The 15,310-nt window shown below is 40.0% G+C and overlaps 1 protein-coding gene across 4 annotated transcripts in view; it reads right to left on the reverse strand.

Moving 5' to 3' along the window:
- SGCD (sarcoglycan delta) overlaps nt 1–15,310 on the reverse strand; it is a 190,629-nt gene that overhangs the window by 123,899 nt on the left and 51,420 nt on the right. For 3 of the 4 annotated variants that reach the window (XM_053465515.1, XM_053465514.1, XM_053465516.1), the window contains exon 2: nt 10,367–10,442. The exons of the other annotated variant lie outside the window; for it this stretch is intronic. The gene's annotated coding sequence lies outside the window, so the exon portion shown is untranslated. The remainder of the gene's footprint in view (nt 1–10,366; nt 10,443–15,310) is intronic. 4 annotated transcript variants of the gene reach the window in all.

The following is a 15,310-nucleotide window of genomic DNA, read 5'->3' on the forward strand; positions in this document are numbered from 1 at the left end:
CTGTGCGTGTTTTGGTTTTTATCTCCCTTGGCCAGATGTTTACAGAGGGAACAGATGTTTCTAGGAGAATGAGTAAGACTACACTAGCAAACCAGCATTTATCATGAATAAAACACTATTAATCTTCTCCCGGTAAGAACGCCGGCAAAGATACTGAAAACGAATGTTTTTCTAAACACCGTACAATTTCCCATACACCCTAGAGGGCATGCACAAAACGCTCGGCATGTTTCCTACCTGCAAAGATTAGGTGGAAATTACTTTGCCAAGGACAAACAAGCAAATTGCAAGCAGTAGAAGCCAGTCCCACGCATGGCTCTGAAAGAAGTTTATCCTCTCCATTAGTGCAATGGCTTCTAAAATAGCCTGACGGAGGGTATAATAGTGATGAGCATCACTGGACAACCTTCCATCATCACATTCTTTACCAATTTACTGCCAATGAAGGTTTTGATCTGAATATTGATTCTATAAAAACTATTTTAATTTGATTTTCTTTTAACCAGAGTCCTTAAGCGCCCCCTACCCTGGGGATCGGTTTCCAGGATCTGCTTAGATGAGACCAGATGGATCAGGTAGTGTCTGTCTTTGACAGCTGTGCTAACCAAAGTGTTACCTGCGCACTCTTGAGGAACAATAACAGCCTTCCCCGTAGACCTGGAAGGCACTGCTTTAATCAATGCATATATTTGACTTCTTGAGAGGCAGACTGGTGTACAACTCATTAATTAGAAACCTCTAGTTTAAGATGATTAACAACCCAGGGATTTTCACAGCTTTTAGCACGTCCACGGGACAGCTTGCACAATTAGAATAAAAAAACTCATTGAGCCTATCATAGTTTTCTATCTAAAATACCAAAAATAAATGTGATATTCCTTCATTAGCAGGAAAAAGGACTGTTGGGTGCAAATGGGCAAGACCCTTATCACAGAGCTAGATTAAGGCTGTATATGATTTGCGTAGGAAGAACTCAAGTGCGTCTCTTGGCACCTGGAGCAGAGACGGAGGTCCTGGCCAACATGGAGATTAAGGGGCATTGCACCATTGGGGGAAGCACCCTACTTAAGTTTCAGCCCTATGCTGGGGCTACATTTCCGGAACATACCCACAATTGGGTGACTTTATAGTGAATAGTATTATAATATACTTACTTTCTGAAGTTAATGTTTCCATGAGTTGCCACCATTAAGGAGTCACTAGTTCCATATTAATGAGGGGCATATTAAAGGCTTAATATTTGGGGTCAGCTCATTTATAAAGGGACCAAACGCGGCTTGGGCCGTAGGCAGCTGCCTATCATCCCTAACATGTGCCTAATCCTACTCCTCCGTAAGCGGACGTTCTTTGGCGTGCTTTATTTATATAAATAATTAAAGATCGCTAATAGAATAAGGGATAAAGAAATCCTCCACATTATATTACAAAAAATGCTTTGTACTTTTTGGTTGCAGGTGCGCGGCAGACGTTCCATAAGCAGACATCCAATTACACATCTCTACTGTGACCTTGCGAAAATAACTTTAATTTCCTGTGCTTTCTGGACCAAAACATAGTTACGATGCTGATTGCTGTTATTTGCTTCACACATCGAAGAGTTTTCTTTAAAAAAAAAAGAAATCATTAAATATAGGAATACAGCAAAAATATGTGCCAACCACCTTATGGGTTTATCTCGTTCAGATATTTGTTTTATAATAGGGGAAGATTAACCAAGTGGTGATAAGTCTGGGGCCAGAAGTTGCGAGGGCTGGGAGCAGTAGGACAAAGAACAATTCCTAGAGGAAGCTGGAGGCACCAACCATGTCTGATCGCTTCCGAACCTGAAGCTCCCCTGAAAAGGGAAACTTGAATTTGACGGCAGATAAGAACCATTTGGCCCATCTAGTCTGCCCATCTTTCTGACGTGCATGATCTCAGGTGTCCTTGGGTGTCCCGGCAAAGTAAACACCAGCATGAATGCGTCATGTCTGCCGTTTGGAATATTCGGGATTTTATAATTTGGAACCGAAGAGAGTCATGAACTAAACCGCAAAGAATCTAGCTGCTTCTGTAACGTAAAACAGTTATTCCTAAAGCATGAGCCTAATGGTTTAACCCTTTAATACCATGGGGGTATTACTGGCTTTTCTTGCCCTGGTCTGCATTAAAGGGACAATAAAGTGTCGTTAACAAAACGGTATTAAAAGGTTAAGGTGAGGCAAGTATGTGTTCTTTGTCATAAACCAAACTGTGATTATTACCTGTGAATATCACCTTCTTCTGGCCATGGAGGTGTATCCGCATACCTGCAAACTGTCTCAGGGTCTCAGGGTGAAGCCTATGATGTCGCTATATAAATCAATCACTGATAATACTTATGTGAAGTACAAACTTATATTAATTACGTAGTTATAAGGAACAACAATAATAGATATGGGATGGAGGCAGCAGAATCTTATTATATTTTATTTTAATTAACATATAGTTTGATAGTTTTATAATAAACCAGGTGGTCCACTTCATAGAGCTAAATGATTCTGGTGTGATATTCTGACTCAACAAAACGGCTTAAGTATAATCAACAAAATAAATACTTGCTAGACAATACCTGCCATGTTTATCCCTACTTCTAGAGAATATTAGACATTTTTGGTAATTAGATTATAATAACAGAAGCGAAACAGCCGAACAGAATTACTGTGGTAGAGAAAATTAAAATGGGAGATACATTTTTTTTTTCATGAGGTTAAATATTCCCCTTTTTTTCAACAATAAGTTGAATTAAAACTACTTTTCTCCTCTTCCTCTGAGGGGCTTTGAAAAGGGGGTATTCAATTACAAACGGCGTTACGTGTGATTGATTTCCTGTGGCGTGATTGCCGGGAGCCTCATAGTGAACACACAATCAATGAATCCTTCATTACCTCTGACGGTATGCAGAAGGCCCTCTCCGCCATACATATGCAAAGACTAAAGAACGCATCATCAGGATGAATTGGATGTAAAAAGGCATGCCGACGGAACAGTTAGCGATTACCATAGGATCTCATCAACGGAATTGTTATCAGGAACACATTTGCCTGCGACGTTGTGCCCTCCCCACAACCTTCCCCGTACCATAGAGAGCAGGGGGGGGATTTGCGATACGCTGTACACCGCTAGCAAGGTTAATCCCCCCCAAAATGAAAATGCATTCTAAACAATACAGAGAGTTCTCTAAATCAGGGGGAAAATGCAACACGACCCTCTTGGGAGTTTCTATAATTAACAAGCAATTAACTAATTAACTTTTTTTTTTCTTTTTATTGGCTCGATTAATTAGGACGGCTGAATGTCCTGGCTTGGACAGGGCTGTTCTCTACTTGTAAGTAGCGTTCCCAGCTTCTAGCAGCCTCTTCGTGTAAACGCTTGAGGTCCTTAAATAAAGTTTTTTTCGTCTCAGAGTCATGCAGTTATATCCTGTGACATCATATGATGTCATGTAACCAGGGCAAGGGTGGAGATAGAAGAAGAGTGTGGAGCATAGTCTGGGTTTCCTCATGCTCTTCATGGTCATCCATTTCGTTTACTTATCTCTACCTCCCAAGCTGCTGCTTATGGTTGATTGGTTCAGGAAGCCTTTGTGAGGAAAGAAGGGTAAGCGAAAATACACAAGACTGGCCCTGCCACAGGCTGCCAACTTATTTATCCAAAACAATTAAACCCATTGCCAAAAATCACAACATAGTTTGAATTAATGAATAGGTCCTACTAGAAGCATTGAAGGCCAATAGATTCATGCGTTCCACTGTAACACTTCAGACAGCCATGAGATTTTGAGATATGACCGGTGACCATAGAGATATTTCTGTGTTCATAATATAATGTCAATACAATTTTATTCATGGATAGGTACAGAGCTACCAAACATGAACTAGGGTTGAACTCTTGGAAGGAACCCTTAGCTAAAAAGAAGAAGATAGTCTTGGTACTGATTAACCGGGACAACTGGAAACCCCATAGTGAGCTTCGGCACATAGGACAATAACGTAAATCCCTCTGCACAGCAAGAGTTTGATCTTCAAAAGGCCAGAAGACAGCAGGACAATCAAGAAGATAACAAAAGCCACCTATCGCATCTTGTGGGCTATAGGAAGAGACAGAGGTACATGACCACCTCAAGATGTCTGCAGGCAGAAAGGAGTAATAATCAGTCTTTATTGGGACTTATGTATAAAGAGGACAGCAGAATAGCGTTGAAAATCACGAAAGAAGCAGGACTTCTGTGCCGTTAATCTGTATAATTCAGTGGTTCTGGATGATTCGGATGTCAACAGAATTTCCACGAGAGACGTGATGCGCTTTCACTTAATTTGTAAAGTAAATCAAATGAATTTGGGACAAATGTTTACATATGCAAATCCGCAGTCTGAATAATTTCACATGCACACAGAGACTAAATGCACCCAAAATAAAAGTGAGCAGAAATTACTACCATGAAGGATTGAATGTGTTCAAGGGGATTGAATCCAGCACAATAGATTTCATTAGGATTAAATAGGGGTTTTAGGAAGGAAGGAAGAACTGGGGAGGGGGGGGTACAAACACCATGTGTTTGGTTTGGTTCATGAGCTGAGCTAATACATGAATATGAGCTGCATCATCGTAGTCGTAACTACAGGGGTCACAGCGGTCTCAGCTGCGACAGATCCAATGGCTCTTGGGGGCCCGGTGCGACCCCTTGTTCCTGTCTCCTAGTACCGGTTCCAAATAATTTTCCTTTCTTAACTATTTTGAACAAGCATGGGGAGACAGGAACAAATGGAGGTCACATGACCTCACGTGACCCCGCGGTGAAAACGAGGCTGCCCGCACAGTGTGAGAGCTGCTGGAGACAAAGCTGCTGGAGAGATGAGAGGTAAGCGGGGGCGGGCTGGAGGTGGGATGTATGCATATATGTTTGTATATATTGTGAGTGTGGATGTATAATTGTGTGTGAGAGAGCATGCATGTGTAGGAGTGTGTGAGAGCATGTATGTGTAGGCGTGTGTGAGAGCATGTATGTGTAAGTGTGTGTGTAAGGGCACAGATGTGTAGGTGTTTGTGTGGGAGCATGCATGTGCAGGAGTGTGTGAGAGCATGTATGTGTAGGCGTGTGTGAGAGCATGTATGTGTGAGAGGAGGAATGAATGTGTACATGTGTGTTAGTGAGTATGTGTGTGTAATTTGTGTAAATGTGTTTCCAAATGTGTGTATGTTGAAGGGGGGGGAAAAGGGCAATGATGGTACAGACCAGCTGTTGAAGTTAAGGAGCCTCGGGGCAAGTTTCTCACCAGCGCCCCTGCTTTACAAGTATCAGGGAACTCCTCGGTCCTCAGCTGATATTTCTTATTTACTTCCCCTAATAAACTTCTTACTGCTCAACAGCATCAACAGTGTCAGGTCACCGGACACGCGCACGCTCACCACCGGCAGCTGTGTTCAGCACTGTCCTTGCCCTCTAACATGGAACTCTGCCAAACAGGCTATGGTGACCAGACAGATATACCCTCAAATACCCTAATCAAAGGGGTGTATCCAAACAAGGGGGTAACCTACGAAACTATCCCAAAGGAAAATCACACTTATTAACATTATCATTAACAAATACTGTACTGGCATCAGCACAGGGCATAGGATAAGTGATCCTCATAGACGCACAACTTTTAATTTAATAAAAATGTTATAAGTAAAAGTTCTACATCAAAGACATTATTCACACTTTTATATTTACAGCTTTAATGATTTATGTTACTTTTAAGGGGGAAATAAAAATTTTGGAGATAAATTGCATTATTTTTGATCTGTAAAACAAAATAATATTAAGGACGGCTTATCACGGTTCCTACTTTAAATGTTATTTAAAAAAGAAGAATTATATTTTTTTTCTAAAAAAAAAAAAAAAAAAGACTAGGAAAAAAATCTATAATTTCTCTGGGACTTCACAGCTACTGGGATTAATTGTGTATAGTAGAGGAAAGAGAGAGCTGTGTTATAAAGTGAAAGACATCTGTTTCACTCCATTATACACAATGTACTGTAGCAAAAAGGGACATCAATTCATTAAATTATATTCCAGAGTGATAGATGTCTGCTTCACACCATTATACAAAATGTATCAAACAGAGATGTCAAACAGACTGGTGAATTATGACGTAACTGATGGAATATCCAATCGATCAATATCAAGGAACAGAATGTGTAGATGGCCGCGTAGCAGATGCTGCGTTATTATCAGGTCAAGAGCATCATTAGATAGGATGAGTGTGTATTAGCCGTATGGACACTCAAATTAATCAACGCTACATACTCACTCACCAGACTAGCGTTCTACCCCATCAATTGTATTAAATCACTCATCAGATCTATGTTTCATAAGTAGCGTCAGACAAACGTGACCATCGATCGTAAAAATAATTGTTGGGGTGGGGGAGGGGATGCCGTTTTTTTTAAAATAAATCGAGAACCACTTAAAGGGGAACTATGACCAAAAATGATTATAATAATAATAAAGGTTATAATATTAGGGATAACGTGTGTAATTGGGAGCAGGGCTCTCTCCACCTAATGTATCGGTTTGTCTTAGTCTGTCAGTTCTCGTCTTGTCATACCCCTTGGATATATGGATTGTATTAAGCGCTGCGTAGATTGTTGGCGCTATATAAATAAAAGATAATAACAATAATAATAATAATGTAATGGCCCCCCCTTCTAGATTGGATGTTCATCTTTTAATTAGTGCAGGAAACACTGCACTATGGATAATCAGCTTTACAGTCCTCATTATGACTTTATTACAATAAAAATAATAAAATAAATAAAAAAAAATAATAATAAAATAATGTAATAAAAAATATAATAAAAACGTGATTTGATGTGTTCAAATGTGTACACGAGATATATATTTAGCTTTTAAGGTTTATTAATGTCATATCTTCTGAGCGTCCCAATTTTTCCAAACTGTCCTGCTGGTCTGGGTAGCTGCCTCATTGTCCTGCTTCTGTGGGCAGTAGGGACCATGGGCTGTTGGGGAGATCCCTGACTGGCCCGAGGGGCTGTAAAGTCAATGGAGATCAGTGTTGATGCACCCTAGACCTCCATTGCAGTTCCTTTGTAGCCATCTTGAGACCCTCTGAAGCTGAGATGGCTCTTTAGGTAAATCAGGCAGATTGTCCCATCCTACCTACACCCCCCCTGGGTCAAGATATGGTCTTCTAGGCCCAACCACATCTCCCCCAACTCCTAGCTATGTACCCCAACATGGGTGTCCTAATTTGGACAGCTGGAATGTTGAGGAGTATTGTCAATAGTTACTGAGCCTCTTTAAGGGCCAATATCAGGACTAATTCAATTCACTAATAATTATCCTGAGATAAGTTACTATGAAAGCCCCAGGCATTAAAGTGCAAATGATGATTTAAATTATTGTTTTCTCCCCTTTGCAAATGTATGACAACATTCTGCTGAACCCACCAATGCATTAGCTATATTTTTTCCCATTTTAAGTAGCTGTGCATAATTTATTTATCTGTAAAACTGAATAAATGTGTTTTTTAATTACATTTATTTAAAAAAATATATTCATAAAAAAATGATGTCATATATATATATATATATATATTTTTTTTTTTTAAATCCTAAAAAAAATTGATTTGTGTGCTCGCAGTAAATGAGAAAAATAAATGAGAGAAATAACAGTTTAAGAAAGACAAAATAAAAACACAAATACTCTGGTCCTGCCGCATAAAATAGACCCTTAAGGGGTCCATTCAAGAAGATTGAAATCTTTAACGTGACGTTTTGTATCGGCTCAATAAGATCCATGTGCGAATGTTAAAAAAACATCCTTTTATATTGACAAAAACACTTTATGTAGATGTGTTTTGTAGACAAAATAATGGACTAAAATCTCCAATTTCCGGTCACAGTGACATTTCTGAAGTGTATTCCGAACCGTTTTGTAGAACGCAATCATTTTGCGCATAAGTCTATCCAATAAAGCGAAAGCCTTGGTTTTAATTAAATACACAGTAGTCAATGTGGAAATGTTAGTAAGTTGTACAAAATACATTTTATCCCTGCGTGGTATTTGAAAGCATTAACTAGGATTTTCAATCTTGTGAAAATGCAAATAAGACTGGAATTTGCATTGAGATGCGTGGCAGCCATTTTTTTCCCCAAGCATTCTCATGAACAAGACCCCTGCATGGGTGCCCGAGGTCCCAGGACCCCCATGCTTCTTGGTGCAGATTTTTGTTAATCTGTTAATGAAGTATGTATCGTTTTATTACTCAAGGCATATCTCCCAACAGTCCCAGTTTTCACAGGACAGCCCCGGGCTTTGGGAATTGTCCCACCCTCCTCCATTGGGGACGGTGGGCCAGTTGGGGATATTCTATGGTCTCCCCAGTCCGGGAGAGTTAAGTGACATAAGTTAGTATTTGGTGCAGTATATGTGGTCGTGTGTAGTAGTGTATGGTGTTGGCGTGAGTGTTAACTTGTGGTGATGGAAAGTCAAGGTTAAGCCTAGGGTTAGTGGTGTGAGATGAGGAGAGGAGGGAAGGAGGTAGAGAAGGGAGTGTGTATGTATATACTGTATATATATATATATATATATATATATATGTGTGTGTGTGTGTGTGTGAGAGTGTCTGTGTGTGTAAGTATGTGTGTGTGTGTGTAAGTGTATTGTGTTTGCGTGAATGCATGTGCGTGTTTTGGTAATGGAGAAGGACGCTGAAGAAATACTCCACCCAGGAGCCACTGCCCCTGGACTTACCCCCTGGACTACTGCCACTACCCCTGGACTTACCCTCTGGACTACTGCCACTACCCCCTGGACTTACCCTCTGGTCTTACTCCAATAACCAATCACCTGCCACAGAGGAGTAGCAATTTAACAACAAAATGGGCAATTACTTAATTGGGAAGAAACACTCTAAACAGGATACTAAGGTAAAATATTGGAAAACGACAGCATTATTTGAATGAATAAACAAAATGAAAGTCTCGGTCTGGAGCGGCAGGCTACAAACTCCGAGATAATGGGTTTCTGGTGAGTCTTTCCGCAGATGCCAATGTCAGTGGGGCCCGCAGGAAAATGGATGATCAGTGTTGGGGACCTTTCAACCTACGCTACACCATATGTAGAAAGTCATTTGTAGAAACTCCCAGGGTCTCTGACCTACTCGGCTCCCGTAGGCAGTCATCTGAGAGCAATGCATTAGCCAGCCGGCCAAAGTTAATCTATAATAAAAGATCATAATTTATGTTTGCAGAGCCGAAGACGTGTTTACAAGCAGTGCAACCTCTGACCCGCCGAGCTCCTAGTATAATCCGTTAATATTCGAGGACCGAAGAGTTAATGTGGATCACCTGACAATCCGACGGAACAGAAAAACACCAATCTGATCCAATTTATGGCAAATCAACCCAATGCCGGGTGACATTTTCGACTCCACGCATATGAATGGTTGGCTTCTGGGAGAGCAGAGTTTCTATTGATTATGCTTGAAACGTAGGTACAAAAATATAAAAAAAATTTAGCATTTTGTTTATGTCTTTACTTTAAAATAGTGTTTTTTTCCTCCCAAAAAAATACAGAAAGCAGCAGGGCATCCGGTTTTCCCGTTTTTAATGGTTCTGCGGGGTTACTGCTAAGGTTACGCGTCCTGTGACTGCCAAGCAATGCATTACAGGATTAAATGTCTTTTGAACAAGGGCCGGTGTTTTTTTATAAACAGCAGTAGACGGTCCCATGAAGCCTGAACATAGTGTTCCCGGCTACAGGGGGTCAACAGAGTGGTGTTTTCCCCCCAAAATCTCATATTCTACAATTCTATAAACTAAATAAACCCATGAAATTGTGTTTTCAGACTCAAATATGCAACAAATGCCTATTAAAATGTATCTGCATGGTTATTCCTCCCCATTGTTAATAAAAAAAATATCTGCTCTGATCATAAAATTCCTTACAGCTTCATTATAAAAGGGTAAGAAGACAAGGACTCGTTCGTATCATGTTATTACTGGAGATGATATACCTCCAAGGTGTCCCTATTAAGCAGGAACAGTCCCTGTTTTGGGAGTGTACCCCGGCATTCTGTAGCCCTAAAGATCAAAACCATGACGATAAAATACATATAAAATAAATATATATATATAAAGAATATTATTGCAAAGGTCTTAATTAGTTACATAAATAACAATCAAAAAGTTACAGTCAACTAAAAAAGTATCAGAAAGTAAAGTTCCGCTCTCTAGCCACGCCTTTAACCACACCCACAAAGCAAAAGTATCCAATCATTGGCCAAGTATCAATGTTTAAGAGAAGCACGTTTAAAAGACACGCGTTAACGTGATTTACCTTTAAAACAGGAACGTCAGATCGGCGCCCAAAATCACCATCTCGTTATGGAACGGCCAGCAGGGGAGGAATCACACTGCAAAATACATAAAATAAGGATCAGATTTTTTTTCCCTTAAAAAAAATGCTAATTTATGGATATGTGTGAAAGGTAGAATAATCACCAAATCGGTCAACTGAAATTACTTATTTCATTAGGCGGATTTATTATTAAAGCAAAACGATCATTTTAAGGAGAACCTTCCCAGCTAAATCCCTTAATCAAATCAAACTGCAGCTTGCACTTTTCCTTGCAATTATTATCAAAAGATTTTACAAAGGTTACCTCCTCTAATCCACAATCAGCATCTTAATAATAAGGGGAGACATACGTTTATGGTGGGGGTAATTATGCAGATCCTAAGAGCAGGAAGTTAAGATGATTACTCCTTCATAATGCCTCCCAACCCAACTGTCTTGTCCACAGGACGGTTCTAACTTTCTGGCACTGTCCCGCTGAGCTCCCCTACCGTCTCGACAGTTGGGATCATGGGCCGGTTGGAGACATCCTCTGATCTCTCATGACCACCCCAGGGAGGTGTAAAATCGATGGGACTCTCATGATGGCCATCTCAAGATGGTCTGAAGTTGGGTGATGTAGGCCGCTCTTCAGGTTAGGTAACCCCCCCACCCCTCCTTACATTCAACAAAGGTGTCCCGATTAGGACAACTGAAATATTGCAGATATGCCATAGAATTCACACAAGGTAGGCTTTTAATCACCTATATTTTCTTTACTCTAACATAATTACATAGGTTTACTCTATTGAGTTAGAAAATATAGGTGATATGAACACTGGAACACCAATCCCAAGTAACATTTATCTGTGTAAAATACTATAAGAGAATGATGTAACAGACAGGATAGGTTAATACGAGCTATAAAAATGGAGGTCTGAAGTTCATTGTAATGACATGACTCCTGATTTGTAGAACAGTCCAGACCCAGCTGGTATCCTGGAGGTTTTATATATTCCTTCTCTGTCTCCCCTCCGAGAGCCATTTATCAGAGGACATACAGCTGAAAAATAGTCCTTATTCCACCCCACTGGAGGAGGTCAAGGGAAGCTGAGGGCAGTGGCTGGTCTCCTGTGTGTCAAGTGATGAATGTGTCCCTATCACAGGATGAAGGATGTTTGGAAGGTTATACAGATTAGAGGGCAATCTTTTCTATCATATACACACAGCGGCTGGGATTGAGCAATTCCCAAATCAACATTGCTAAGACTATACTATAAGACTATACTATACAATTATACTATAAGACAATATTTGAAGACTATCCTATAAGACTATACTATAATACTATATTATAAGACTATCCTATAAGACTATAAGACTATACTATAAGACTATATTATAAGACTATCCTATAAGACTATACTATAAGACTATATTATAAGACTATCCTATAAGACTATAAGACTATACTATAAGACTATCCTATAGGAGTATACTATTATACTATACTATAAGACTATATTATAAGACTATACTATAAGACTATACTATAAGACTAGCAACACTCCTGATTTAAAATTACCTAAAATGATCTAGTAAAATAGGATTTTAACAGGGTACTTTGTATAAATGTATTGTAATTTGCATACATGTGTAAATATGCTGTGATAATTACTTATTTTAGGCATATTCCATTTACCCCTAGACCCACTTATTCAATTGCAATTGGCACTGTTTTTTTTCCATCTCTTCTCATTCCTATACAATCTCTACCCTTGTCTTTGTCTCCCCATTTCTCCTTTTTTAAATCACTCTTTCCCTTCTTAACCCATTCTCTCCTTCCTTCTTTCCCTTTTTTCTCCCTTTCTCTTTTCCTGCATCCTCTTCTTTTTATTATATCTCTATCCCATGCTTATAGTTATAGCCGGTCAGAGGGCACTTGAGGCAGGCTTACTGTCAATGCCCATCTCAGCTCATCTGGAGGGCGGCACACCTGGGCCAAGTTGCCCCCTCTTAGATATGTGGATGCACTGGTGGGCCATTCCATCTCAGGTCCGACGTGATTCGTGTCAAATAATAGTCCGCTCACCCACCTCTACAATGTGCTTCTCACCAAAACACTTATGTCTCATTCTTCCGCAGTTCTCTGTTCTGCTCCTTCTCCCCAGTCTTGACAACCTGAACTTTCTTCACCATTTATCTTCCATTCCCCTTAGTCATTGCCCCTCCTTTGTTCTGTCTGTCCTACTATTTCCCTTTCCTTAACTACCTGTCCTTGACCTTCTCTCTTTCGTAACATTATTCATTCGTAATTTACTGTCCACTATCAGAGCATCTCCATCCAGTCATCCGTCTCCCGCTGCCCATTGCTGTCCCTCGTCCCTCCCATTAATCGACAAACCTAAAGGTAACCAGAATTTACATAGCGTATTTATAACCTGATGATGTCAGAGTTGCCCCTGACTGCTGATCTCTGTTCTATAATTAAAGTCGATCTGACACTTAAACTTTATCTAGGGCATAAAAATCAATCTTCGCATTGTTGTAGCAGAATTACTACAAAAATGTATAGATTCAGAGATAAATAGATTTTTAAATTACCTCCAGTCCCTTTGGTAACACACTTTTTTTTATATAAAACACAAATACGTTTCTACAACTTACGCATACAAATAGAAGCCGAGAAACTGCGTTATTCACACACCTTTCACAAGGATCATACATTCCTTTACGATGCATATAAAATACCAAAAAAGCATCAATATGGCAATAAGGTTGCAGCATAAAAAATGATAAAATATTAAAGATTAAATACTACGCTCATGATAAAAAAATGCAGGTTTCTTTGAATCCAGCGCATGAGAAACACTTGTAACTAATAAAAGGCTTCTTCTGATTGGACCAATCTATGTTCCAATCTGGTTGCAACAGTAATAAGGCTAAAATTCTACATCAAAACTGTTCTTGAGTATGGAGGAATCACATTGCTATAGAAGGAAGCCAAGAAAACATGGCCGCCATTCTTTAAAAAGGGCAGTAAGGCTCCACCACCCGCATTTTATTTAGTAATTAGGTAGCCCACATAATTGGAGATGGCAGAGATCGGTACTATATGGTAGAGAAGCCAGGACATTATGGAGTTATTGGTTGGTTTATTAGTTGTCGGTTCGCTCATGCAGAGGAAATTTGGCGTTTTTGTAGGCTGGATTAGATTAAAAAAACTAAGGGAGATTTTCCCTCTGCAATGAGAAACGCAAGATAAAATCAGATACTTTCCCAAGCAGATATTCACCAAAGGGCCGGCTGAGATGTTGTCCCTTCTCACATTGAGCTAGTCTTCTACCTCTTTGGGGATCTCTATTCGTGCAAAGATGAGTCCAGCCATGGACCTCCCTGCTGACGTCTGTCTAAAGTGACACTGATCCCACGGAGGAGGTCTGTGAAGGTGGGCTACACATCTGTGGCCCTCGGTTTAGCTTCAGCTGGATGTTCTTTGCGCACTCACTTTGACTTCGCCAGTGAGAACTGGCTTTATGGTGGTAGAAGTGGGTTGGCCTCTTGGATCTCCCTAACTCCTTCAAAACTTCAGTTGTTTCCCTCCTTTGAGGTGGTCAAGAAGATCTGCCCATCCTTTGTTTTTTTTTCCTGTGGGCAGTATTGCTCCAGAAAGAAGAAGGTTGGCGGCCTATTGCTCCTTGGTGGCCTTACAAGACACAATTACCCTTTTTCGGATGTTACGAGGTATGTAGTAAACAGCCTGGGTGTTTGAGACATGCTCTTGATTGTAACCATAGGGTATGGGATGGTTTCCTATCATTAATAAAATCCCTGTTGGCATAAAAACTGCACAGACTTCCGCTGCAGTAATTGATAAGGTCTTCCCCTATTTGTACGCCTTCTTGTACTGGCCCATTTTGCAGCCGTTGAGCGTTCCAAATTGTCATGTTTAAAGCCATCACGTATAAAAATGTCTCCAAAGCAGGGACGTTCTGATGGAATCAGCTTAATTACGCTTGCAGCCTGATTTCCACACTATCCAAGACGCTTTGCCAAGTTTCAGACACTCAGTAATACAGCAAAGAAGATCTCCATAACCCCCTGCCTACTATGTAAAGGCACTGATCCCACAGCCTCGATGAATAACACATAACATCATACTAACCCCTCCATTAAAACAAGATAAAGCTTAAGTCCCACTTGGCAAAAGAAATGAGAACTGCAATAAGGTGAAGGCCAATGGTGGGACGTAACTTTTACAGTCCGTCACTTTATAGGAATATATCATTTGTGGCTTGTGCATTTATTTGCATGCGAGCGTCACATACACACAGTATTAGCGTAAATGAATGGTTACAAATGTTTGTTTAATTTGACATGTACAATTGGGATCGGTATGGTTTCCTGGTCTTGGATGAGCCAATATTTTATTTTCCGTTCCCTAGAGATCAACCGCATCAGATAAATAGTCATATCCAAATCTGGGAACTTTTCTAAATGAGCCGACCCTGAGACTATTAACCCTTTAATAGTCCATCATGAAGATTATATGTAGTGAATCACCACCTGCGTTCTAATACCAAATGTCTCTAATATTGGTCCTCGTGGTAACTTTAAGCACCAGTCTTATGTATATTATTGCTGCAGTGTAAGCTCCGGCCCCCGAGACCCTCAGATTGGTTCAAAAACCCAGAGACTCAGAGTCAATGTCAGATATTTGTCAGACATCTCTATGGCCAAATGTTAAGACTAAATCACAGTTTCTATGTATTTTAGATTTATCTCTTAGACCTATATAGTATATATACAGCACTAGATAATTGGTAGTAATTGAATGTGAGGAGACCCTGTATAGGGGACCCCCGCAGAGACTACATGACAGGTCCTATTGAAATTATAAATTGATTAGTGTCCAGTGTGATTGATAATATCAATTGGCTAGAGAGA

The sequence above is a fragment of the Spea bombifrons genome, chromosome 4 (assembly GCF_027358695.1).
Source record: "Spea bombifrons isolate aSpeBom1 chromosome 4, aSpeBom1.2.pri, whole genome shotgun sequence".
NCBI lineage: Eukaryota > Metazoa > Chordata > Amphibia > Anura > Pelobatidae > Spea > Spea bombifrons.